The sequence below is a fragment of the Euprymna scolopes genome, chromosome 23 (genome assembly GCF_053919585.1).
Source record: "Euprymna scolopes isolate OS-2025 chromosome 23, ASM5391958v1, whole genome shotgun sequence".
NCBI lineage: Eukaryota > Metazoa > Mollusca > Cephalopoda > Sepiida > Sepiolidae > Euprymna > Euprymna scolopes.
The window spans coordinates 116392651-116417940 of record NC_136504.1 but is presented as its reverse complement, the minus strand read 5'-3'; the positions used below and the strand labels follow the sequence as shown (position 1 = coordinate 116417940).

At 34.4% G+C, this 25290-nt stretch overlaps 1 protein-coding gene across 9 annotated transcripts in view; it reads left to right on the top strand.

Annotated features, from left to right (window-relative positions):
- LOC145246151 (pleckstrin homology domain-containing family A member 1-like) overlaps positions 1 to 25290 on the top strand; it is a 394476-nt gene that overhangs the window by 35501 nt on the left and 333685 nt on the right. For 3 of the 9 annotated variants that reach the window (XM_080108015.1, XM_080108011.1, XM_080108005.1), the window contains exon 1: positions 24676 to 24911. The exons of 1 other annotated variant lie outside the window; for it this stretch is intronic. The gene's annotated coding sequence lies outside the window, so the exon portion shown is untranslated. Of the gene's footprint in view, positions 1 to 24675; positions 24912 to 25290 lie in introns of those variants that run through there. 5 more of the 9 variants (XM_080108018.1, XM_080108013.1, XM_080108008.1 and 2 more) reach the window with 3 other exon arrangements.

Here is a 25290-nt window from a genome sequence, read left to right as displayed (position 1 = left end):
GTGGAATTGTCTTCCGTTTTCCTGCTTTCCGGCTGACTACAATATGGTTGTCTTCAAGTCTAACGTAAATAAGTTCTTGATGAGCCGTTCCATATAAGTTATCAAATTTAACAAATTTTCATTACTAATAATTATTATATTGTCCAATTTCTACTGTACACTCTTTAACCCTTATCCTTGAGTGGCCTCTTGGCCTTGATAATGAGTTGATACCTATGAAAAAAAAAAAAAAAAGAAAAAGTCCAATGTGAACAAGATCTAATTGAATCGTCCCCCTAAGTAATCCAAGTTACAAAATTCCCACTGTTTACTATGCTAAAATCACAATGACTAATGTATACCTATTAACCCTTATCCTCGAGTGGCCTCTGGGCCTTGATAAGTGGTGACACCCTTGTAAAAAAAAAAAAAAAAAAAAAAAGCACGGCTAGCTATACCATTGAATAGAAAATGTTTTTTGCACTTACTCTTTAGTCCTCACATTCCATGAGCAATGTTTCTGATAAAGGAGAAAGAATTGCTGTTTTCTGGGTTGTAATCTATCTATATAACACTTATACCTAGCTTTTCACCTCGAGGTAGAATTTCTGTTTCTTACATCAAATGGTTTCATGCCTTGTCTGGAACAATTTCCAGGAAAAGAAAAAAAAAATCGATGGGTTACCGTAGAATAGAGAAAGACAAGCAGCATCTCTTGTAGAAAAAAGACTACAGAAAGGTGAAGAGGTCATTTCTAACTAGATTTCAAAATAGATTTTGCACTCTAGTGAAATAAGAAATGGAACAGTGACCGGCATGTACCAAGATGTGTCAGCAGTACTCCAATATCTTAGGATATATCTGACTTTTGGAGAGATCGAGGATCACGTCAGGAATTAAATACTTTCAGGGGGGAGTAGAATATATATAAATTACCAGATTATATGGTATTTATCAAGTTTTGTGGTATTTATAAACTTATATTGTATTTATCTAGCTATATGGTATTCATCGAGTTATATGGTATTTATCATATCTTATGGTAATTATTGAGTTATATGGTATTTATTGAGCTAAACGGTATTTATCTTGTTATATGGTATTTACCGAATTATGTGATATACATCGTTATTTGGTATTTAGTATCTATCAAGTTCTATGGTATATATCAAGTTATAAAGTATTTATCAAGTTATAAAGTATTTATCGAATTTTATAGTTTGATCTTGTTATATAGTATTTAACTTATATGGCATTTAACTTGTTATATGGTATTTATCAAGTTATATGGAATTTACTAAGTTTTAGGCTATTTATCATGTCATATGGTATTTATCATGTCATATGGTATTTATCATGTCATATGGTATTTATCAAGTTATATGTATTTACCGAGTTTTATAGTATTTATTGAGTTGTATTATCCAGGTTATATAATATTTACCGAGTTATATAGTATTTATCTTGTTATATGGTATTTATCAAATTATATGGTATTTATTTAATTATATGGTATTTATTAAATTATATGGTATTTATCAAATTATATGGTATTTATCAAGTTATATGGTATTTATCAAGTTATGTGGTATTTATCAAGTTATGTGGTATTTATCAAGTTATGTGGTATTTATCGTTATATGGTATCTATCAAATTATATGGTATTTATCAAATTATATGGTATTTATCAAATTATATGGTATTTATCAAATTATATGGTATTTATCAAATTACATGGTATTTATCACATTATATGGTATTTATTTAACTACATGGTATTTATCAAATTACATGGTATTTATCAAATTATATGGTATTTATCAAGTTATGTGGTATTTATCAAGTTATGTGGTATTTATCAAGTTATGTGGTATTAATCAAGTTATGTGGTATTAATCACATTATATGGTATTTATCAAGTTATGTGGTATTTATCAAGTTATGTGGTATTAATCACATTATATGGTATCTATCAAATTATATGGTTTTTATCACATTATATGATATTTATCAAATTGCAATTCAAATTTACCGAGTTATATAGTATTTATCTTGTTATATGGTATTTATCACATTACATGGTATTTATCAAATTACATGGTATTTATCAAATTATATGGTATTTATCAAGTTATATGGTATTTATCACATTATATGGTATTTATCACATTATATGGTATTTATCGAATTATATGGTGTTTATAAAATTATGTGGTATTTACCAAGTTATGTGGTATTTATCAATTTATATGGTATTTATCATTTATATGGTATTTACCAAGTTTTAGGTCATTTATCTTGTTATATGGTATTTTTCGAGTTATGTAGTATTTACCAATTTATATGGTATTTATATTGACGATATCTGCATACATTAAAATACTTCATATCCGTAAGTTATCATCACATTTCACGCAAGTTAAAAAAAACTTAGGTCCTTCAATATTTTTAATTGGCAACTAATCTGATGTCACTAAGGTAAATAATTCCAACTTTACACATTTTAAAATGAATTGTTTGAAAATCAAATTATGTCATTCTGTCAACTAAAATAGTACTATTTTAAAGAAATACATTTTTGAAAATGACATCTGTTTTATTGATTTGAAGAATTATTTTTACAGTAAAAAAAATAATTAAATTGATCCAATTTTTAAAAAAATAAAGATGAAAAATATCCATTTTATTTAAAAAAAAAATTACTTGATAATGAAAATTGTTTTTACAGAAGAAGAGTTCTATGTTTTTGTAAAACACCATGGAATTTCTATAATGTTCTCCTAGTTAATATTTTTAATGGAAATCGCTCCAGACAAGGCATGCAGCCACTGTAACACTGTCCAGGAACCAACACGTTGTATGCCTCAGTCACAAAGTAGACAAAGAATTAAAAGAACTATAAATTTGCTTTTTGTTGCTGTACAATATCATTTATTTCCTCATTGTATTGTTACTGTTGAGCCGTCCCTCATGTGGTTGTCTTCTTGAGCATCATTCATGCCTCTCACGTGATCTCGAATGTTATCCCCATCTCTAACGTGATCTCCTTTTTAAAGCTTTATTTTTCCGTACTGGTGACGTCATTTCGCATGCATCTGCATACGTACGCCCGCACTATATTATACCACTTGATGTAAAGAGCTAAAAACAAAACTACTTCAAAGTAAAAAACTTGCCAACGATAAGTGTTAGATGGAATAGATTCCGACCCAGAAAACAGCAATTCTTCCTTCTTTGTTAGAAACATCGCAAAAAAAAAAAACAAAGGAGGAAGTTTCATGGGAGTATGAAATTCACAAGCGGTCCCCAGTCGCATGTATAGCCCCGTTAGGGGAGATGACGATGTTAGGTTTTTGCAACTCTTGCAGGGAGGTATCGATGTCCTCCTACATACAGCACCTGGTCTTCCCAAATTGGTCACCCATTTTAGTAATGATTAGACTCAACGTTGCTTAATTTTGTTGATTTGACGGGAACCGGTGTGTCAATGTTATTATGCCGTACACCTTAAAAGAAACATCTCTCATGGAATGTGAGAACTAGAGAGTAAAATGAGGAAAGCAAGAGTTATTACGAAGCTGACGAAAGTAAACACAAGATCCACTCTCTACTCTCCGTATATTGTCATCATCATATACAGCATAATTCATGTTGACACAATAGTTTCCATTTGATCACCGAAGTTAAGCAAAGTTGGGTCTGGTCAGTACCAAAATGGGTGACCATTTCGGAATTCCAGGTGCTGTAAATGCTCTCCGCTTATCTCAGCATTGTTTTCAGTCATCTTGGACTTCTCCTTGCAACTAGACTCAAGCAGAAGAGGTGTGGCTGGAGATTGCGCAACCCTTGCCTCATAATTACATGCGAGGGTAGTCATTGTTTTTCGAGACTGATGATGATGATGATGATGATTTTAATGTCCATTTTGCTTGCTGACAGTTGGTAGACAGCTCTCAGAAATTGACTTTCAAACTAACCTATCTCTGGCCAGGTCTTTATTTAAACTACATAACCCGAAATACAACAGATTTTCTTTGGAAGACATTTTCTTAGTTAATGCGTCTTTCTGGTGCCAACCCAGTGAAGTGATGGGAATCAGTGCTTTTTATCGAAACACCAATTAATATCGATATTTTATTTATTACTAGCAGACGTACCCCGCGTTGCCCGGTATTAAAGATTCATTTAAACTTAAGGATTAAAAGAAAAATGAAGTAAAAAAACACGGCAAAAAACTGAGACATGCGCTTGCGAGAATTATGTTTTTTCTAAACTGTTCACTTTTTGTAAGTAAAAAAATATGTTTTTTCTAAACTGTTCACTTTTTGTAAGTAAAAAAAATATGTTTTTTCTAAACTGTTCATTTTTTGTAAGTAAAAAAAATATGTTTTTTCTAAACAGTTCACTTTTTGTAAGTAAAAAAAATATGGTTTTTCTAAACAGTTCACTTTTTGTAAGTAAAAAAAATATGGTTTTTCTAAACTGTTCACTTTTTGTAAGTAAAAAAAATATGTTTTTTCTAAACAGTTCATTTTTTGTAAGTAAAAAAAATATGGTTTTTCTAAACAGTTCACTTTTTGTAAGTAAAAAAAATATGTTTTTTCTAAACTGTTCTCTTTTTGTAAGTAAAAAAGAATATGTTTTTTCTAAACAGTTCTCTTTTTGTAAGTAAAAAAAAATGTTTTTTTCTAAACAGTTCTCTTTTTGTAAGTAAAAAAAAATGTTTTTTCTAAACTGTTCTCTTTTTGTAAGTAAAAAAGAATATGTTTTTTCTAAACAGTTCACTTTTTGTAAGTAAAAAAAAATATATATACTCGAGCTGAGATTGAAACCAAACCCTAAGTTGATACAACAACCATTAGGCCAGTTTGCCACTTTTTAAAAAGTGTTTTCAAACCTACTTATTCTTAACATAAGGAAGTTGTCATGTGAATGAGTCACGAATGTGCAATCATGAAACAGTTAATAAACAGATAAAAATCCGATAACTCCAAGTACCAATTTTTTCAATTTTGACCATTTATGAAAATGTATTAAAAAGTTTTCCACATGTCTGAGTATCCTATATACCAAATTTCAAGTCTGTAGATCAAAACAGATTGAGAAGTGTCCTCACACACAAACATTCTCACTTTTATAAATATATAGATTATTGTTTAAATAAAGAAACATGACTTCAACAAAACATCTTTATTTCATATTGATGCGTTATTTTTAATATAAGATCATTTTTTTTTTCAGTAGTGATTTTAGTTTTCCCAGTAGTCCTATAATGTTTGCTGTTTTCAGCTGATTTCAATTAATATTAATACTTAGCAGGGTAGGGGCGGTAAATCTGATACTTGAAAAAAACAAAAAAACCTGTGTGTGGCCCTTGAGGTCGTAAGTGTGTGTGTATTCATTTACTGAATGGTTAATCCAGAGATGCCCGTGAGAGGCAAGCAATTTCCACGTTGCCCATTAAAGCAGCAGCTTTATCATTTATCTAAATCGCATCATTTAGAGTTGAGGCCACTAATGGATATTTTAAGATGTGAACATTCAATTTACCACATATTGTGATGAAAATCCTAGTACCATCATCATCATCATCATCATCATCATCATGTTTGAAGATAGCGGCTTCCTAACCTAAAATCTGCCAAACATTAATGTTTTTTTTTTCCTTTTCCTTTGCAAAACTCAATCGGATTCTGCAAAGTCAAAAACAACAACAATTTTCCTCAACAAAACAATCAGACCAAAAACCATGAATAAATATCTGAGGTTCTAAATAACTTTTACTAAATTCATCATTGAATAACATGAAAGGGGTTGATATTCCATAAAACAAAACAACCAAACCAAACACCATGAATAAATATTTGAAGATATCAAAATATTTCTATCACTATTTTTACAGCAAGTGCTGATCTGAGCTCCAATCTTTGCACCCCACTTGCCAAACTTTCATGAAAAACACTCGTCTAGCTGAAACCACTATCAATAATTTCCTCCACTCTTTATCTGTGCCTAAACCTAAACGTGGATTTCATGAACAAAGCTTCTTTCATTGAACTGCACGCCTGTGGAACTCTCTTTCGTTTGCCTGCTTTCCAGTTTTTTTTTTTTTTTTTTTTTTTTTACAAAGGCATCACCACATTATCAAGGCCCAGAGGCCACTCAAGGATAAGGGTTAAAGAGTGTACAGTAGAAATTGGTCAATATAGTAATCATTAGTAATGAAAATTTGGTAAATTTAATAACTTATATGGAACGGCTCATCAAGAACTTATTTACTTTAGACTTGAACACAACCATATTGTAGTCAGCCGGAAAGCAGGAAAACGGAAGACAATTCCACAGGCGTGCAGTTCTAAGAAAGAAGCTTTGTTCATGGAATCTACGTTTAGGTTTAGGCACAGATAAAGAGTGGGGGAAATTATTGATAGTGTTTACAGCTAGACGAGTGTTTCTTGTGAAAGTTTTGCGAGGGGGGACCATAGATTGAAGCTCAGTTGAACACTTTCCATGAAAATAACGATACATCAGAGACAAACTCGCAACATCTCTTCTGTGAGATAGAGGTTGCAAGGAGGAGAAAAGGACATCTCCTACGAGGCTACGAAGTCTATTTTGAACTCTATCAAGGCAGGACAAGTCCTTTCTAGCAGCTCCTGCCCAGATGTGGCAACAGTATTCCATCCTTGGACGTACCTGGCTCTTATATAGGTAGAGAATAGCATCAGCAGTGAGATATCTACTGGATCGATAGAAAGATCCCACCATTTTTCCAGCGGCCTTGGCAACAGATTTGATATACGTGTTCCATTTAAGATCAGGAGTAATGGTCAAGCCCAGAAGCTTGTCAAAACTTGAGGCCTCCTGAAGACGAGAGCCATTCATTTCAATTGATGACAAATGTGAATTAGAATGTTGATGATGTAAAGAGATGGTTGTCTTCAAGTCCAACATAAACAAATTCTTGATGAACCGTTCCCCTTAAGTAATCCAATTTACCAAATTTCTACCAACAATTACTACGATATTGTCCCATTGACTACCGTAAACTCATTAACCCTTATCCTTGAGTGACCTCTGGCGCTTGATAAGTGGTGACTTCTTTGTATAAAAAAAAAACTTAAAGTATACAATCTTTTTTCAAAAGGACTGGATTAGACATTAAAAAAGAATCGATATGCCATAAACAAAGCAGCCAATATTTTAAGGTGAGGACACTCGATCTACACATTTTCTGATGGAAAATGATTAGTTCCATCATCATCATCATCATCAGCAGCAGCAGCAGCATCATCATCATCTGTTTTACATGTTGACATGGGTTGGACGGCTTTTAGAAATTGACTTGCAACTTATTTCTAGCCAGGCCTTTATTTATTTTTTTTTGTTTTTTTTACATAGGAGTAACCACTTATTAAGTCCCAAGGGCCACTCGAGGATAAGGGTTAATCAGTGTATGGTGACCACCGGAAAAACAGCCTTGTAATAGTTAGTGGTGGAAATAGGGTAGAAATGAATTATTTAGGGTTGGCTCAACAAGGACTTGTTTACATTAGACTTGTAGATGACCATATTAATGTTGTGGCAGAACTAACCTATGTTACCTACTAATAGACTATTCCAATCTCAAGAAATACCGGAAGACTTAGCCGGTGTCAGTTGATATCTGGTGGACCAACCTAGGTCGTTTGTCGGCTACGATGAACAACCCACCTATTGTATGCTTTGCAATACATGTTACTTTATTTTGGTGTTCTGTTTTTGTTTGTAACCCTTTAACAGAGTTATAGCAGTTGTTACAGAGAGAGAGAGAGAGAGAGAGAGAGAGAGAGAGAGAGAGGTGAGTAAACGCGGAGTGTAGACACGTTTACCAGAACCGAAGGTCAGCTGACCAGATTACGTATGAGTGACGTGGTCAGGTTGGCTAGATCTGTGAGATTTGATTTGGGCTTTGAAGAAGACGGACGGCTTTCCGTTGTCTCCCCCTCTTAACTGGGGAGGGGGGAGACGAACGCTGACGTGTGTAGAAGAAGAACCCACACAGGCCGATTTCAATCCACCTTCTGCAGGACCTCTGGGGAAAGTGAAATAAAAACTATAAAACCCATTCATCGTCTTGGAGTGATAAATCTTCGTCAAACAGGTATCAAGTCTCCCTCCAGGATGAGAAATTTCCAGATGGTCCAAGATCGAAGAAGCAGAGGTAGGTTCTGAAAATACATGTCACACACACGATTCCCTTTATGATAATCAAACACACAACCATTTATATTAGAGACAATCATACGCACACGGAATCCTTTTTTATGTTATACACCAAACGTAAATGGTGCCCCTCGATGATAAGCCTAGTGAGAACTCAGATGAAGAACAATATATAACACAGTAGCAACATTGGATTTCAAATGCACGGAGGTCATTCGAATTTAAAATTACTTGCAGCATTCAAAAGAACTCACGGCAGAAGGCTAAATTAAACCAAGCAAGTATTCAAAAACCACTGATGAAAGGAAAAAAGGGAACTTGTGAAAACCAAATGAGTATGTGCACATAAAAGTTTGAATAGCAAACTCATGGAAAAAGAATATTTTCATACTTTTTTGTCTTCTCTTCATAACATCTTGCACACCCGTAAATACAAAAAGAGAATACAAATTATTCATGTTTTTTTTTTCTCGCATCATCAAATGAGTGTGTCAGAGAACATTTTTTTTTTACTTACCCCCCTAAAAAAAAGTAAATACAATTTTCAGCCTTTTTCATCACAGTCAACATTTTTTTTTTCTTTGTCTATGGAAAAGACATTATTTTTTGAAAAAATATTCTTTCCAAAGACTTTAAAACTGTATGTTCAATGTACGTTTGCAAAGTTATTAAAGGAAACGAAATACTGTTCCTTTTTCCAGCCGATCAATAATTTTTTAAAAATGAAAATAAAAAGTACAACAGACGCCCATACCTTGAAAAACAAATTAAAGAAACTTTTCTTGTTCTAGACCACAAAAAGCCAAATAGAGGATGCAAACAAACCAATATTGTTGTAGATTGAACAAAAGTAGCTTTTCCCTAACAAAAACAGCACTTGATCATAAACCAAGAAACCAAAATTAGGCAAGGTACTCCATCGCTAGCCCTAAAGTGATGACACCCTCACTAACTGACCCAGTCATAAATATCTATGTGACTGCAGGCGATTTTTCACCGGATATGAAAACTTCAGCTACACCACAACAGGTATCAGTCGCAACTCTATTTTCCCCAGTATTGGAACATTATTTACTGAGAGTCAACGTCACTCAAAGATATTAGGTACAGCAAAATAATACACTCAAACTGTTTTTCCACAATATGGACCGTTTTACCTGGTGTCTTTTCAAAATAGACAGTTCATCAGGTTAACAATATTAGTGGAAACCCCTGGGAAAATATCACCCCTTGTCTGATGGATTATTACAAGCAGGGTCCTAGGTGAGGTTTAATGAGCCTTAATTACTTGTGATGGAATCTATCCATGCAAGTAATCAATTGTTTTATTAAATTTTTGCGATCAATACATAAGAAAATTGCAATAAAACGGTTTTTTTTCAGACCAAATGGAAAAATTTCGCCTTGAACAATGAATCCCCCAACAAGTAGAGGCTATTATTTGGTATTGAGCCTTCCCAAATCACACCAGAACCACGGTGTTCAGACAGGAAAAGGAAAACCACTGAGCCATTCAAGGTCCACCCAAAGAGGGAAAATACTGATACACCGGCCAGAGTTATTAGCTTAGGAGGGAGAGGAGGTGTTGTGATGGAACTAACCTATGTTACCTTCTCATAGACTATTCTAATCTCAATAAATACCGGAAGACTAAGCTAAGGTGTCAGTTGATATCAAGTGGACCAATCTAGGTTATTCGTTGGCTACAACGAACAACTCACCTATTGTATACTTTGCAATGCATGTTGGTACTTTATTTTGGCTTTCTGTTATCTTTTGTAATTCTTAAACAAAGCTATAACAGTTAGAAAGCAGGTCAGTAAAACAGAGTTCCACAGATGGGCACTTCTTGGAAAGAATCTTTGTTCATGGAATGTGGGTTTAGATTTAGGCACAGATAGAGAGTGGGGGAAACTGTTGATGGTCGTTGTAGCTAGACAATCATTTTTGTGGAAGTCTGACAAAGGGGGGCATAAATTGAAGCTCAGCATTTGCCATGAAAATAATGACAGAGCAGAGACAGGCTCGCAACATCTGTTCTGTGGGAAATAGGTTGCAAGGAAGAAAATTGCATTCCAAATAAAAACTCTTCGGTATGCTTATGTATTAGGCAAAAAAAAAAATTATCCTCACCAAAAATATTTTTAATTATTGAGTAAAATTTTAATAAAAAATAAAAATCAGTTTTTATCATATTTTACTGATCCATTGTACGAGCCTTTTTCAAGTATCACACAAAACACACATTCATATTTCAAGCTGTCATATACATACGCGCACACAAACATACGCGCCCACGTCCACACAGGTACACATATTCACGTTCGCGTACATACACTCACATTCACGTATATATACACACACGCTTACGTATACACATGTACTCACACACGCGAACACAAACACACACATGGACAACGTCACTTCTGCTTTCTAAGGAAATACACATGCGCAAAAGACACTCCAGAAGCGAGTATAAAACATGGAGACAGGCTGTTTCTAATCCTCTTTTTAGGACCAACTCTCAACTAGAGAGGTTGGGCGAACAAGCCGCCGCCGTTTCGGCGCGCACGCACGCGCACCTCACGCCCACTTCCTACTATGTATGGGGCACGAGCTAATGACTGTATGTATACATTCTCCCTCTTTCTCTCTCCATCTACTATTGGCCACTAAGAACACCTTCGCGTAGCTGACTACTAACTGATGACAACTCTAATATCCTCTTCCTTGCCTACACGCTGGATTCTCATTTCCACTACAACACTCACTTCAATTCCCACGCGCGAACAAACAATAATGACCCAAACTTGAGATGAAAACACATTTCCTATTCTTGCTACAACACCAGTCCTGCAACGGACCATTGGTTACATACGCGTGGACATGTTATAACTAAAATGTTAATTTCTTTCAACAGCAAATAAACGACGTTTATCTTATCCATTACTTGAGTCTTTGTTTCCTTCAATTCCCATTCGTTTCATTATTCTTTTGTAACGGGATTGGGGTATTTATATATCCTAGTCCCCTACACCATCATTCATTATTATTTGGTTAAATGACAAACTGATAGGTATTTCCACTTTTATCAATGGCGAGTCAGCATAATATGATAAAACTGATTTTTATTTTATCGTGCTAAATCCAGAGGTGAGGGTTAGAGTTTTCTGAAATGATGCAATTCTCTATCTATATAAAAGCCAAGTACGTCCAAGGATGGAATATTACTGCCATATCTGGGCAAGAGCTGCTAAAAATAGCCTATCCTGCCTTGAAAGAGTACAAAATAGACTTCGTGGCTTAGTGGAGGATGCCCTTTTCTCTATCCTGCAACCTCTCTCCAACAGAAGAGACGTTGCGAGCCTATCCTTGTTTTATCGTTATTTTCATGGCAGGTGCTCGTCTGAACTCCAATCTCTGATCCCCCCTCGCCAATCTTTCACGAAAAACACCCGTCTAGCTGAATTTCCCCTATTCTTTATCTATGCCTAAATCAAAACGTGGATTCCATGAACAAAGCTTCTTTCTTAGAACTGCACGCCTGTGGAACTATGTTCCGTCTGCCTGCTTCCCACCTGACTACAACTTGGATAGCTTCAAGTCCAACATTAACAAATTCCTAATGAGTAAACACTTCATCAAATCTCCACACTAATGTAATGTACTTGCAATAACTCTTATCCCTGAGTGGCTTCCGGGCCTTGATAAGTGGTGACCACTGTGTAAAAAAAAAAACAAAAAAACAACGTAAAAATGAATAAAATAAATTTGTTAGCGAAATAAAAAAAAATAATGCATACCATCTCTACGGTTATTTATCTTGAAGATTTTCAAAACCTGCCCTTCCTTGGCTCGAAGACTTTCAAAACATGCCTTTAAAGTGCATAAAAATTTGAGAAACTTTAAGCTTAAGCAAGTACTTAGACTAGTTATTAACTCTATTTCAGCATCAACAACTCTTAATTATTTCCTGACAGGTCAGATTATTTCAATCCCAGAAGCAGTGTCCTCTAGTAAAATAGTATCGACTTAATTTTCAATTTGAAGTTTCATATCAGTAAGGATCAATTGCTTCAGGCTTTTAAAAAGAAATGAATGCAGTTAAGTGGATTAACAATCAAAATTAAATTTTCATTCACGGAATTCTTTGTATTTATTGATACGAATAAATTATTGATACATATAATTTATTGATACGAATAAATTATTGATACATATAATTTATTGATACGAATAAATTATTGATACATATAATTTATTGATACGAAAAATTATCCAAAATGAATGATTTAGCTCTTAATGCTTGTTTTCATATTTTGTGCGCTCATTAGTTTTAGCCATATGCAGTTTTTTGTTGCATCTCACTTCAACTGAAATTATCAGAAATCAAGGAGCCTCTTTTCAGGTAAACACGATCTCTATATGAGACTAACAGGGGAACCTGACGTTGTCAGGGATTGAATAATGATCAACGAATGTTTCACACTCCCATAGTTTTATTGTCATCAGAATTGGTGAAATTGCCCATTTTTCAAACAACTCGATTGGACCCATTGCAGTGCATCGGAAGGAAGCTTCACATGCCTCCCCTCAGTGATTTAGTCCACAGTACATTGTAGTCTACATTGCACTGTAGAGAATCTACTGTTGATTTTAGAAAGTTATTTTTTTTTATATAAAATGGCTTAAATTAAAGTTTAAAATGCAAATGTCAAGTAATCTGGTTCAATTGTACTTAAACATTCAGTTCAAACGTGCTCCTGTTACATCAAAGAATCTACTGTTGATTTTATATGCTGGGCCTTTCTACTTCTGCAGTGATAAAACTTCTCAAATGCACTTGTGATGTTAGGCTATATAAGGTGTTAACTTTGGTCAAAATCGCCTGTTCCTTCTTTCACCAGATTTTTTTGGATTATTTCGATTATTGATATTTATCGAAGATATTCCGATACAAAACCTATCTAAGAACACTGCCAGACACATAAAGTGTATATTTGTGTGAAATTTCATAAAAATCGGCCCAGTTGTTGCGGAGTCCATAGGGAACAAACGCTCTCACACACACACACACACACACACACACACACACACACACACACACAAAGTTCCTTTTATATAATAATACATACACAGATATTCGAATATTCCGTCATATATTACTCTTTATGCCTGAAATGGTGAAAAAGTGAAGTTATTTATATCCCTCCCACAACAGGAAGATCTGACCAAAAAATGCCTGGGCCACCTCATTGGTGTTAGTGATAACCCCTCAAGCGATTAGCAATAAACTGACCCTTTAGAGTGAAGCTAAAGCCTGGGAGGTTGAACCTCCTAGAACTGCACAGGACCAGCAACATACCACAGTTAACAGGGAAAAGACATTTCATAAATCGTTTAGCCTCTGTTGGCTTTGATACCGACGGCAAAATAGTAAAGAAGTTAAGAAAATAATTTTCCCTCTCTCCAATCGACCATTTAAATATGATATACCTTTCTTGTGATCTTTGTATCTTACTGAATTCCAGGAACAGAATTCATCTAGTCTGGTGGAGAATCCAGCTTCGTGCTGTTATTTGAGGTAAAATCACTTGGAAAAGGTGCACCATTCTTCGTAAAACCCAATGTTAGTTAGCCATAGTGAGGAGATCTTATCTGGGCAGCAAATACTATGTGATTTTGAATATTTGGTCAGGGTTTACTTTTAGAGAAAATTATCCTCATGCCAGGTTGTCCTGACAAACCCGGTTACGGAGAGACCTTAGACCTTCGAGGATAGTGTCTAGTAGGCATTCAAGTTATTCCTATTATGAGGATTAAAATTTAGATATAATAATAATAAACCTTGTGTCTAGAATACTTATTTCAAGTTTGATTAAAATTCATCACATTATTTTTTTTTTTCAAGAAAATATCTTAGACTAAGAACTTAAGATTAATGTGGATCATCCAGCTAAGTGCTTTTACTTAATATAACAGCATTAGCAAGCCACCCGGCATTGCCAGGTCGTAAAATATGCATAAATATTATCTTTTAATTAATGCAGATTTCTTATTTATTACAAACAGAAATATTGTAGGTATTAAATGTAACGTTAAATTCCTTTAAAAAAATAATAAAAAAACAGAAAGAAACTGAGACATGTGCTTTTTTTTTTTTTTTTTTTTTTTTTTACAAAGGCATCACCACATTATCAAGGCCCAGAGGCCACTCAAGGATAAGGGTTAAAGAGTGTACAGTAGAAGTTGGTCAATATAGTAATCATTAGTAATGAAAATTTGGTAAATTTAATAACTTATATGGAACGGCTCATCAAGAACTTATTTACTTTAGACTTGAACACAACCATATTGTAGTCAGCCGGAAAGCAGGAAAACGGAAGACAATTCCACAGGCGTGCAGTTCTAAGAAAGAAGCTTTGTTCATGGAATCTACGTTTAGGTTTAGGAACAGATAAAGAGTGGGGGAAATTATTGATAGTGTTTACAGCTAGACGAGTGTTTCTTGTGAAAGTTTGGCGAGGGGGGACCATAGATTGAAGCTCAGTTGAACACTTTCCATGAAAATAACGATACATCAGAGACAAACTCGCAACATCTCTTCTGTGAGATAGAGGTTGCAAGGAGGAGAAAAGGACATCTCCTACGAGGCTACCAAGTCTATTTTGAACTCTATCAAGGCAGGACAAGTTCTTTCTAGCAGCTCCTGCCCAGATGTGGCAACAGTATTCCATCCTTGGACGTACCTGGCTCTTATATAGATAGAGAATAGCATCAGCAGTGAGATATCTACTGGATCGATAGAAAGATCCCACCATTTTTCCAGCGGCCTTGGCAACAGATTTGATATACGTGTTCCATTTAAGATCAGGAGTAATGGTCAAGCCCAGAAGCTTGTCAAAACTTGAGGCCTCCTGAAGACGAGAGCCATTCATTTCAATTGATGACAAATGTGGATTAGAATGTTGATGATGTAAAGAGAGAAGCTTGGTTTTAGATGCATTAAAAGTAACCAGCCACTCCTTTCCCCATTGTACTACGTGCTCAAGATCAGAGGAGAGAGAATTGGAGAGAACTTGCTCGTTTACTGTCTTAGATGTGGTACCATAAATGGTAGTGTCGTCAGCATAAATGTCTACAAATGATGTAAGGATATGATTTGGAAGATCATTAATGTAGATCAGGTTGTGAGTATTATGTTTTTTTAAACATGTCGTTTCTTGTAAGCAAAAAAAAAAAAAAAAAATACTCAAGCTGAGATCGAAATCCAAACCTAAAGACAGTGAGTCAAGTACGATAACCATTATACCAGCTTGCCACGATCTTTAAAAAGTGTTTTCAAACCTACTTATTCTTAACATAAGGAAGCTGTCATGTTTCACAACCGTGCATGCACGTTCATGAAACAGTTGACAAACAGATAAAAATCTGATGACTCCATAGTACAAATTTTTCAAATTTGACCCTTTCAAGTCTGTAGATCAAAAGTTTGTTGAGTATATAGGTTGAGAAGCGTCCTCACACACACACACACACACACACACACACACACACACACACACACACACACACACACACACACATTCTCACTTTTATAGATATAGAGATTAGGAGAAGATGCACTATATATGTTACTAGTGTGGGGCTTTGTCCGGGCGTAAAATACGCTTAAATATGATATTTTAATTTGTCCAGATTTCGTATACATTATTATAGTCGTGATTTCAAAAAAAAAAAAAAAAAGTATTTAGGTGCCATCAGCTAGAATCGAAACCAAAACTGTAGCATTCAAAGCTGTTGACGTTACCACTGTAATAACATGACACACATATGAACTGATGAGAAATTAAAAATAAACTAAGATAAATGTACAAAATGTTTAACGATTTTTTTTAAATTTGACTCCTCGTTAACTCCTTTAAAACTATTTTAAAAACTCATAAAAGAACGGTCTATAAAAAATCCAATCATTTGAGGCCCCCATTGCTTTTGTATAACTCTAGCCCGTTTCCACTTCTGATAAGAAGCATTTAGCTTCAAAATGCCATGGTCTAAAGAGTTTTTTTTTCTTAATTTTCCCATTAACTTTTCCTTATTGCTCTGATGATGTATATATATAATAATTTAAAATGTGAGCGGAGGTATTTAGTTCTCAGAGCTGTGACACCAAGGTCAGAAAATGGGGTTGAGAAGTCAGCGCCCCACCCCCAAGGAGAGGTACTCTGACCTGCTAAAAGTGCCTGGGCAGCCCTATCGATATTCCCTAGCAAGGACGCCTCAGACGATTAGTAATAAACTAACCCCTTCTCAAAGAGAGGAGGCAAAGCCTGGGAGGGTTAGACCTCCTAGAACTGCACAGAATCAGCATTACATCGCAATCAACAGAGATCAGGTCATTACAAGAATGGTCTAATCTCTGTTGATTTATATATTTTACTAACCTGGGTGCGCGGCGTTGCCCGGGTGTTTGGAGGTGTGTTTAACAAAAAAAAAAGTGGTAGTAGGCAGGCAGGCTCGAACCCTTACTGCGAAGAAGAAAAAGAATGCGAAAAAAAAAAGTGATGTTTTTGCCGTTGCGTCCATCGCCAAACTGGAAGTAGCGAAGGTTTAAATTAAGGCTAGTCAATCAAAAAGAGGGGATGATTTTCGAATATATCAGTGAAAAAAAAGGCGACCCCTCCCTGTAGAAAAGTGCCCAGTTGAGGGTGAAAGAATTAATGCTTTTAGCCAATTTTTCGAAATTTGTCGTCTGAAGGGTTGAGCTTCAAAATGATACTGATCTCGTTAAAATCTGTCGCCTCTGTCGGAAGTTTTCGGCAGACATACATACATACATACGTACATACATACATTTAAACAGACAGGTGAGATTTATATAATAGAAGATTTCATAAACAGATGTTAATAAAACCAACTTAGGCCAATCAAAAAAGTGTGTGTGGAGGGGGAGGGGGCTATGGTCATCCTTGTCACTGTACCTTTGATTTATCTAAACTATTCCTAAAGTTCTCAGTCACCATAATACCACATTCACGCAAGAGGTTGTCTGACTTAAGATTCCCAAATCAAGTCTTTTTTTTTTTTTAATATGTATATATAATCTATGTAAAAACAAAATTTTATAAAATCCGTTTTTATTTAGTCGAGCATTATTTCATTGGCGTTGGGGGAGGGGGGTTAGTTAAAAAAGCAAAAAGTGTTAGTAAGACCCTTTCAACTTTTTTTACATGGTAGACCGGCAACTGTTTTCCGGCTTGATGGGAGTCGAAATCAAGCAGGTCGATCTCTAAATGCTGCAAAATTCTAGACGTTGGGGGAGAGAAAATATAGGGTGGGAAAGTTCAAGAGTATGTGATGTCACTCCAAGATGGAAGCAATTAGTGGAGGGCCAAGGGCAAAAAGAAAGGCTGGGGTGTGGGCATCTTGGAGGTTTCCTATTGAGAGGAGTGGGGGGGGGACATTCATTCGACTAGCTAAGAAATTAAACTAAACAAGGGCTTACCTTATGGCGTCTGGGGTCCAACAGGATTTGAAAACGTATGCACCATGCTTATTGCTCAGGCGGGGAACACAAACTCCAACTTGGCACCTATATGGGCACAAAAACTTGCTTATCTGATCCATCTTCTGTCAAAGGCTGCGGGATGTAAATATTTTCCTATCACATTTGATCTTTACCTTCAGTTGGTGTTTAGAGGGCGCGATGAGATCCTGATCAGCAAAAGATTCAACCTCACGATTCTTGTTCAGTTGCAACGTCCACACCACCATTCTTGTTATGGCCAGGATCATGAGAAACACCGTGCATCTCTTTCTGTCCCACGGCGGCTCAGCGTGAGGGATTGTGTAGGATACGTCAAGCATCGATATGAGCCGTCATCTCGTACACATACTTCTAGTACCACTAGAATTCACTGCAATCGAAGAAATTGTATTCCAGCGTTTCCACTACTGAAATCCCGCAACAGAACTCCAGTAGAGGAAACGTTGTTCACCTGTTCCTTCTTTCCTTTCTGTTCCGGATTTTTTCAATTATTGATACTTATTAATGACATTCCGATATAAAACCTATCTAAGAACACTGCCAGGCACATAAAGTACATTTGGGTGAAATTTTTTAAAAATCGGCTTAGCCGTTTAGGAATCCATAGGAAACTCCTCTCACACACACACACACACACACACACACACACACACACACACACACACACACACACACACACACACAGTTGCTTTTAATATTATTTAATACTAGCAGGGGTGCCCGGCGTTGCTCGGGTGTTTGGAGGTGTATGCTGTGCAAAAAAAGCAAAAAAACAAAAAAATGGTTAATTTTTTAAAACTTTCACCCCTATTATGACCCCTTAAAATTTATTGTTTCGGGCTCAAATCACTTTATTAAGTTAGATCCAGGTTCAAGGAACCTATATCTAAAATTTCAAGTGTCTAGACCCAAAATTGTCGGAGGAGTTTGGCAGAGTTCTTAAAGGTCAAATCGTTGAAATTTGACCCCTTAACAGCCAAATTTCTGGCTGACACCCGTCACATCGATTTTCCCAAATCTCAGTACCCGGTATTTCAAATTTCGAGTCTATAGACTAAAAATTGACAGAGTTATTGCGTAGGGAAATGTACACAGACAGACAGACACACAGACACACAGACAGACAGACAGACAGACAGACAGACACGTTCACTTTTATAGATATATAGATTATGACAATTTAAAGTCCCCTGAATTAAAATAAACAGAATTTAAATCTGCACAAATATTTTTTTGTTTTAAATAAAACTTTTTTTCCTTTAAAATATTTATTATCAACCATAGAAATATTATTTTCAACATTAACATGTCCAACACAAACTTATGAGAATAGGGTATTAGAGTACCAATTTACAATGCCTCCCCACGGGACAGAGTTAGACACCAGGGTCGTTTTTTAACGTGAAGAAAAGTAACAAAAATAAAAATTGTCTCAGTTGTGAAGGATTTGTCCTTGTTGGAATTTTTTTTTGTACCAATAATGGTGCATCCCCCTGTTTACATTTATTATTGTTTATCTGGTTCTTATATATGATTTTTTGTTTTGTGTCCATTACGATTTTTAGTTTCGTATATTTTCGGTTTGTACGAAACTCCCTTTAATTTGGAGAAAAGAGAAATGCTAGCTCTGTAATGATGTCATGAGCTCAGCGCGTATTTCGCCCTCTTTTGAAATTCTGCTGACGAGGAGAGTGAACGTGTTGTTCATTGCCCGGCGCCGAAAATGGAATTTTGACGAGCCCTCTTTCAAAGAAGTAAACCCGGCAAGAAATTAATACCCGGCTGTGATGAGACAGACTTCTGGAAACTATTTACGTGACTACGGTTCTGCACATATTTTAGGAGGAGTGAAATTAAAGAAAATACCTTTTACGTGACAAGGTATTATGGAATTTCCTATCCGGACAAGCGACGAGGTCTTGCTCTTGTAATACATGTGTGTCTACGGTTTTCATGCAACATGGAGGGAAGGAAAATTCTAAAAGAACTTTAAACAAAAGAAAAAGGCACGTGCCTAACAGGCTTTCAATTGTGAGTACGCTCCTAAAATTAATGTCATATGCGAGTGTGATTAGGAGATACTGCCATTTTGTATATTCTTGCTGTATTCATTAATGGATACACACAACTTCTTTATAAGAACCAGCAGTGTTATTATTTTTTCATTACATGTTACTTTTTTCATATGTTACCTTGGCATTTATGTTTAATGCCCGCAAAGGGAAATATTTGCAATTTATTGTAAATAAAGTTTCTTCTTCCTTTCAAAGCAAGACATTTATATTTTATTCTTTACCCCCTCCCCCTATTTTGTTTCATGCTTTTTTTTCAGCTTAATTACTTTAGCGTCAAATTTATCTGGAAGCAGGATAAATTCCGACATCCTCCACTGAGGGAGAACAAAAAATTGAAGTGATGAACAGATGCTACACTTCGATCTTGGCCTGAAGGCCAAGAACGTCTGCTTTTAGGGGATTAAGAGATTACCAATAAGTATATGGCATTAGAGCAGATTAACACCCTCAAATAAATCCCTCCTCTATGAGATTCTACTTTTTTACGTGTGAATATCCTGAAAAACGTGCCACCAAAAAGAAAAGAAATAAAAATGAAAACGATATTTTAGAATTTAGATTGGGGGATCAATTTCGCATTTGCTTTCCCATTTAAGGCTATTCTAGTGTTTGAGGGCAGTTAACCAAAATTGCTTTTCTCTTGGAGATAAATTTTGTGCATTTCTTTAGTGAGGTTTACATTTTAGACGATTATGTGTGGTTTTACGACCTTGCCAATAGAATTTAGGGCGCTTCTACACAATTGCGGCGAAATTTCAGAAATCGTAAAACTGAATTTCACATGAAAACAATAATTTACATATTCCTCGTATTTTTAAGATGATTATATCCAAAAAATTACGAAAATCAATAAGGTAGAAAATTATTTATTAAAGAAAATAAAAAATAGAATTTGATGAAAACGATCGTAAGACACAGGAGAGTTCAAAAGGGAGGTAAATTTTCCGTTTCGATTTAATCAAGATGGCGGCAATTTTTCACCTGCTAACATGATTAAAATTGTTTTTTTTTAATAATTCAGTAATATTCCGGTAATTTCGACTGCATAATTTGGAAGCTACAATTATAACTTATTAGAATTGACAAAAAAATCAGTTGAAACCATTGTTTTTTTAAAATCTGAAAACTCCATTTATCGACTACAAAATTTCGTCCCAATTCTGCAGAAGCGCCTAACTTAGGGTTAGTGCTAAAAGAAATTAGTTAACAATTCTAAAAAGTTAGAATGGCCGAAAATGAGGGGATGATTTAAATTTATACGTGAAACTGATTCCCCAGGCTAAATTTCAAAATAATTTTGTGTGTGTCTGTGTTTTCTTTCTGCCAAGTTTTTTTAAAAAAATGTTTAAGCGAAATCGCCTAAAAATGTAGAATCTCAATTTTTGTGGGCATGGATTGATTTGGCTAAGAGTGTTAATCTACTAATTTGCAGGGTTTTTTTTTTTTATTTGTTTTAAATAAAACTTTCTTTTAGATTAAAAATGATAGGTCCTGAACTGTCGTCTAAGCTTCAGTCTCTGTCCCATCGACGAAATGTTGCATCCCTCAGTTTGCTCTACAAGTATTTTAATGGTGAATGCTCTGACGAACTACAAGCACTTGTACCCCCTCGACGTAAATACCCCTGACAAACCCGCCTAGCAGCTAAATCCCACTCCTACACAATAGAGATCCTTAGATGTAGAGTAGCTTTCTACTCCAGTATTTTCTTCGCCAGAACTGCTAGACTTTGGAACTCCTTTCCGGGTCCCTGCTTCCCCAACTGTACTGACATGCAGAAGTTCAAGTGTAATGTGAACAGACATCTTGCTGCCCAACTCCCTACACAGTACCCCTGTAGCTCATGTTCCTGATAGTTGCCACCTACATCAAAGTGGCAATGTGCCTTGTTTGGGGTGAAAATGTAATAAAATAAATAAATAAATAAATAAATAAAAATAATTACTTATTAAATATTAAAAAATATGATTTTCAACATTAACATTTTCAAAAATAGACAACACAACCTCATAATTATTTTAAAAAGTGAATAGTTTTCATATAAAATTTTTTTGAAAATATCTTAAAATATATTTCGAGTAAATCTTGCGATTATTGCATATCTTTTATTATTAAAGATAAAAAAAAGAGTAAGAATTATTGATTTTGTCATATTAAAAATTAATATGACAAAATCAATAATTCTTACTCTTAAAAAAATAAAAAATAAAAAATAACATATGACGATCTTCTTATGGAAATTAGAAATTAAAATAATTATAGAATTTTTTTTCCCCCCAGGATACCTTTTTTTTTTTTTTTTTTTTTTTTTAAATTAAGTAAAAAATGCATAAATAAATGGCGGACCTGTACGAGAGTACTCCTCTCAAAAATACGTGTTTTCCACTTTTTGAAAAAAGTTTTTCCGACGATTATCATAGATTACAGACTTAATTATCATATCAGCAGAAAAAGTTTGGATAAAATAAATAAATTAAATGATTTTTCAGAAAGGGGGTTCGCTTTCTCGTTATAACGTTCTACTTACTTGCTCCCTGACTTACTGTCCATTTCTTTACCAACGTGTCACGTGATTAGTCACGGTGAGATTTCCTTAAATTCCCTTACAGCAAACGGTAAAAAAAAAAAAAAAAAAAAAAAAAATAAAATAATATAAATTAATAAAATTGTCCTTTACTGATTCCGAAATATATTTTAAATCTCATTTAATACGGAAGCAGTCGGCCGTTTTTTTATTTTAATTAAAATTTTTTTTTCTTTTTATTAATTATCACAGTTACATAGACACGAGAACTACGTACACACAGAAAATCTTACCACTCACGCGACACGTCTGTAAAGAGATGTTACAGTAAGTCAGGGAGCAAGTAAGTAACGTTATAATGAAAAAGTGAACCCCCTCCTTAAAAGTCATTAAATTTTTTTATCAATTTTTATTTTCTGCTAATATGATACCAGTGGCGTATCTAGGGTCGCTACTCTGACATGGGCGCAAAAATTGCTTGACAAAAATTAAAATTAGTAGTTAGGTATATCTAAGGTATAAATTATTAAGAAGGGGCGCACATTCAAACTTTGCCATGGGCGCCATTTTACATAGGTAAAGGTACGCCACTGTATGATACTTAAGTTTTATCTGTAATAATAGTCAGAAAGAAAAAAAAAACAAAAAAAAACGCATTTTTAGGGGGGCACTCTCGTACAGGTCCGCTAAATAGATAAATAAATATTTTTCTTTCACGAGGATTAATTTTACGTTAAATGTATGTACTTAAACTGATCCCTCACTCTAAATATCAAATTAACTCTGTGTGTGTGTGTGTGTGTGTGTGTGTGTGTGTGTGTGTGTGTGTGTGTGAACATAATCGCCTAAAAAAGTAGAGTCTCATTTTTGGCGGGTGTGTGTGGGGCGAAGGAGATTGATTTATATGAGAATGTTAGCCTACTGATTTACCTTTTGTTGGTTTGGTACTTATACAGTTTAATCAAGACATTAAAAAATGAAAATAGCGAAAACAGTTTATATTGTACGTTTCTGTTTTGGACTGAAGATCTCCGAAAAAAAAATGCATTTAATTTGATCGAGTAGTTTTTATTTTACAGCAGAAAAACACGTTTTTATGAGAGCGCGTTGAAGTCAGCCATTACGAAATTTGTTGAACTCGCCAAAGGGAGATAACTCCAGTTAAAGCGCTGACACTCCCTCCCCATCTTTATTACTAGCTTTTCTTCATAAAAATCGAACCTTTTGCTCGGTATCATAACAAATTGTTTTTTCGATGTAAAATAAAAACTACTTGATGAAATAAGGTGAAACTTTTTTTCAGAGAACTTCATTCCATAACGAGTACGTACAATATAACTTTTTTTTTTTTCAATATTTTCATTTTTAATGTCTTGACTAAACTGTATAAGCGCCGTTGTTTTAAATAATTTTTTTTGTTTGAATTATTTATAACCAAACATTAAAAAATATGATTTTCAATATTAACATTTTTATTTTTAATCGCGCGCGCGTGCGTGCGTGTGTGTGTGTGTGTGTGTGTGTGTGTGCGCACGCGAGTTTTTAAATGTAATCGCCTAAAATAAAATAGAATTTCATGTTTTGCGGGTGGGAGATGATTGATTTATATAAGAATGTTAGCCTACTAATTTACCTTTTTGTTGTTTTAAATAAATTTTCCCAGGATTCCTTTTTGTTTTTAATTTAGTAATAAATAAATAAATAAATATTTTTTCTTTACATGTGGGATAATTTTACGTTAAATTTATATACTAAACTGATCCCCCACTCTAAATATCAAATTAACTCTGTGTCTGTGTGTGTGCGCGCGCGCGTGTGATCGCCTAAAAAGTTTAATCTCATTTTTTTGTGGGATGGGGGGGGGGGGTGATTTAGACGAGAATGTTGGCCTACAAATTTACCTTTAATGTTTGTTCTAAACACGACTTTTCCCTTTAAATTAGATTCCACCATTAACAAATATGATTTCCAACATTAATATTTTTATTTTAAAAATATACAAAAAAAAAAGTGTCATCACATTAACAATCACGAATAAAGTGAATAGTTTTTCATATGAAAAAATTATATGAACATATTCTTAAATATATTTAGTAAATAATTGTACATTTCTATTATTGAAGATGAGAAAGAGTAAGAATTATTGATTTTGTCATAAAAAAAAAAAAATGGGGGGGAGGGGACAAGAAAATTAGCATATCCCGATTTTCTTATAAAAATTAGAAATAAAAACAAATACAGATTTTTTTTTTTCTAGGATACTTTTTTATGTTATTTTTTTTTTAAATTAGTAAAATAAATAAATAAACAAATAAATATTTTTTCTTTCTTCTTTTTTTTCTTTGAGTTTCTTCGTCTCCAGCTGATTCCCCATTCAGTCTGAGTGAATATGGCGTACCTGAGCCATCGACTTTCTCTTTCCGCCAACCTGACATCGTACTAAGGCATTATTATTCACTTTGTCTTCTCTCGAAACAAACCAAAAAAACCCTTATCTCTCCCAAACGAAAATCATAAAAAACAAATCGATTTTCAAACGGATTTCTATAAGAAAACACCAACATTTAACATAGCAGAAAGGTTAGTCCATTTTTTTTTTCGTTCCTTTAATCGGAATCTTTTGTTTATTGTATTAAGTTGACATAAAGTGGGTGACCAGTTTTTGTATAACACACAATTGGAAACTGATCCTCCACTTTATAACCACTAGTCTGTTATTATTTAAGGTATTTTCTTTTCTTGGCTTTTACCTTTTTTTTCAATATTTATTTCGTTGTGAAATTTATTTAATATCTAAATTTATTTCAAATATATGATTACTCGTAAAAAACTACTTTTGTATTGTTTTAAATGTTAAAAGTTCACCGACTTAATAAGTTTGATAAGAATTGTCTCGGCCTTCTTGTAATTTACGTTGAAGTTTTGTCAGATCAACGATTGACATTTCTTTATTTGTAAG